This window comes from Sminthopsis crassicaudata, chromosome 1 (assembly GCF_048593235.1).
Source record: "Sminthopsis crassicaudata isolate SCR6 chromosome 1, ASM4859323v1, whole genome shotgun sequence".
Taxonomy (NCBI): domain Eukaryota; kingdom Metazoa; phylum Chordata; class Mammalia; order Dasyuromorphia; family Dasyuridae; genus Sminthopsis; species Sminthopsis crassicaudata.
The window spans coordinates 577,466,545-577,469,836 of NC_133617.1; the positions used below are offsets into that span (position 1 = coordinate 577,466,545).

General features: G+C 37.3%; 1 protein-coding gene across 4 annotated transcripts in view; it reads right to left on the minus strand.

Annotated features, from left to right (window-relative positions):
- Positions 1-348, minus strand: part of ZNF366 (zinc finger protein 366) — a 107,828-nt gene extending 107,480 nt beyond the window's left edge. For 2 of the 4 annotated variants that reach the window (XM_074282231.1, XM_074282230.1), the window contains exon 1: positions 1-348. This exon is cut by the window's left edge and continues 186 nt beyond it. The gene's annotated coding sequence lies outside the window, so the exon portion shown is untranslated. The other 2 variants (XM_074282234.1, XM_074282235.1) reach the window with 2 other exon arrangements.
- Positions 349-3,292: the final 2,944 nt, after the last annotated feature.

The window sequence follows — 3,292 nt, forward strand, 5'->3', positions numbered from 1 at the left end:
GTTCTCTTTTTCTCAGATGAGTACCTTCGGGAAGAAGGAAGGAAGGGAGGGGAGAGGGAGGAAGTCAACAACCCTTTGCTTTCCTGAAAAAAAAATAAGGAAACAGAAGATAGACATCTCGTTTTCTCTTAAACAAAATGTTAGGGGGGTGGCAGCTTGGAGAAAAAAGAAAAGAAAATCCAAAAAAGGAATACCTCCAGTGGATTGGGAGCACCAGGCTCCTGCCTGGAGGGGCTTATTGTCCAGTATTTTATCCTGACCAAACAAATGGAGCTCCAGAAGGCCCGAATCTTGAGCTCACTCCACTGGCTGCTATCTGGTCAGCAGAACCAAGCCAGACAGAGGGGAACAAATCACTTCATCCTGACTCTAAGTAAGGGAAAGTTTTGTCTGTCGGACTCTGGAGAGACAGCGGCCATTGAGATATGGAAGCAGCCAGTCAGGGTAATTCAGGAACTTTAGATTTTGATTGAGCTTAAAAAAAATTTGAAAGGCCAGCTTAGCCATTTGTGGAGTTTTGTAAACAGATTTAGGTCCTTAAAGTTTTTCTTGGTAACTGATGTTGGGACTGATGCTGTGGCCATATTTGGGTTTTATCCTTTATACTGATCTTGATTTTGACTTGGCAATACACTATTAAAGTATTTTTTCTCACATCTCTAAATGCACTCAGATCCAATAATTTGCATACCACCAAGCCTGACTGTTTCATATATACCATTTCCTCAATATTCTTAAGGCTTCCTCACTTTCGCTAACTCAGACACTCTGCTGGACACTGAATGAGATACAAAATTTAGATAAGACACTGACCTTGTCCTCACAGAGCTTCCTAGTAGGAAGATTTCTAAGCTAAATAAATTCAAATGAGCTTCCTAAGAATTGGTAAGGTGCAAAATTTTACAACTCAAGTTTTACTTGGACAACCTACAAATTGGCAGATAGGAAAAAAGGGGAAGAGAGGGAAGCTGTCAATGTTGGAAGGGTTATGGAAAGAATAGTATACTATTATGTCATTGGGAAAGCTGTGATTGGCTTGACAATTCTAGGCAACTATTTTGGAATTATGATAAGAAAGTGATAAAAATGTCCAACCGTTTGGACATAGAAGTTCCTCCCAAGAAGATCCCAATCCTAGACATGTATAAGAAAGAAAAATCTCACGTACACCAAAATATTTATGGAAATGTGTTTTGTTCTGAAGAAAAGCATCTGGAAGCAAAAAGAGAAGTCCACTGATTGGTTAATGACTCAAAATCATGGTACATAATGTAACAGAATATTATTGTGCTATAAAAAATGAATATGGAGAATACAGGGGGGCATAAGAAGACATTATCATATGAAGTGATGTAAAACAAAATAAGCAGAACTTAGTGAAAAGTTGATCATTATATAATAATGAGAACCACTTAGGACCTCTAAGAAGAGAGAACAGGTTCTTTTCTTCCCTCTTTTGCAGAGGTGGGAAGACTGTAAGCATGGAATAATGCATATACTGGCAGACTGTTGATATTTTACTCAAATTTTTTTTTAGTTTCTATTTTTGACTTTATTAAAAGAGGATGGTGGCTCTGACTAGGGATTCTGCTTGAAAATAAAAGTGATAGGAAATCAAAAGATATCACAAAAAAAAGAATCAAGGAAAGAGTGGTTAAGGATGGACGGAGAAAGAGAAAACAGAGGGGAAAATTCACTCCTTCTTTATCTATCATGTGACCATTTAGGCAGAGCTAATACAAAACCAAGTGTGGAAGCTGAGCTCTGTTCAAGGTCAGCTTCAAACCAAGAAGGAGTTTGTTTGGCTGAAATTTCCCTATTTGCTTTAGTCTGTGTTCTGTTCCATCCCACCTCTGAATCTTTCAAGTCTCTTCTATCAACTGCCTCAAGGTAAATATATCAGGTCATTTTCACCACTTAGAGGAACAAGCAGTTACACAGACCTCTGTGGTAGCAGGAGGAAAACCAGCCTTGAGGCTACTTCCTTTATTTAGCAAAATGGGGAAAAATCTGCTAGGGAAGTTACACCTGAAAGCAAAGAATCTGAAGTGAGCTTAGGAGAGGGAACATATAGGAGGCAGTAAGTAGAGCTCACAGTATGTTTTTGAATCCTTACTCTAACAGTACTTTAAGCCTTGAAAAATTACTTCATTTCTATAAGCCTTAGTTTCCTCATTTGTAAAATGGAGCTCCCAAGAGCATCAAAGGATGTTCTGAGTATTAAAAGAGATTGTGTAAATAAAACACTTTATAAAACTTAAAAATCTATATAAATGTAAGCCAGTGTTGTTGTTGTTCAGTCTCTAAAGATAGACTAAAAAGTGGGGTCCTTGATTTGAAATGGCTCTTACTGAGAATCTGGATTCTAGAAAATAATTTCTTTATTCTAAATGACATATCTCCCCTGGATTAGTACAAAAGTCTTTATAGTCAGTTTAATTTAACTTAATTAAAAGTGCAGTAATATAGCATGCTTAGCACTAGGTAAGATACAAAGGGTAGAAAAACATGGCTCTTGCCTCCATATAGTTTACAATCTGGTCAAGGGATATGATAAACATAAATGGCTGTAATACAAAAATAATATATAATGAACATATAAGAAAGGAATAAAGTGTTATATGAGGACTGAGGAAGGAATGGTCATTGATACAGGTAGGAATCAAGGAAAACTTCTAGGAGGAGGCAGCTTTTAAGTTGAACTTTAAAGTATGAGTAGGAACTTCTTGCGTGTGTGTGTGTGTATGTGTATGTGTGTGTATGGGTCACATTGTGAGGTGTGACTACAGGACATATATGAAAAGGAAAATATGACGGAGTAACATGATAAAAGTGGAATGGCCCCCATTGAGGCAGCTGGGAGCACAGTGGATAGAGCACTGGGCCTGGAATCAGGAAGAGACTTCAAATCTAGCCTCAGACACTTACTATGTGACCCTGGGTAAGACACTTAACCAGTTTACCTTAACTTACTGGAATAGGAAATGGCAAACTACTCCTATATCTTTGCCAGGAAAACCCCATACAGGTTCACAAAGAGTTGGATAACAACTAATAACAATAAAGAATATTCCCAAGTTATAAAGGGTCACAAATATTATGCAAGGTAGTTTAAACTTCTCAGTACTAAGTAAGGAGCTATTGAATGATTCTGAGCATAGTCTGAGCTCATTCCCCCAGAAGACAAATTTTGAATAAATAATAGTAATGAGAATAATAGCTAGAATTTTGTGTAGATCTCTCCCTAAGTTTTGCAAAATATTTTACCTATATACAAAGGATGGATTGGAGG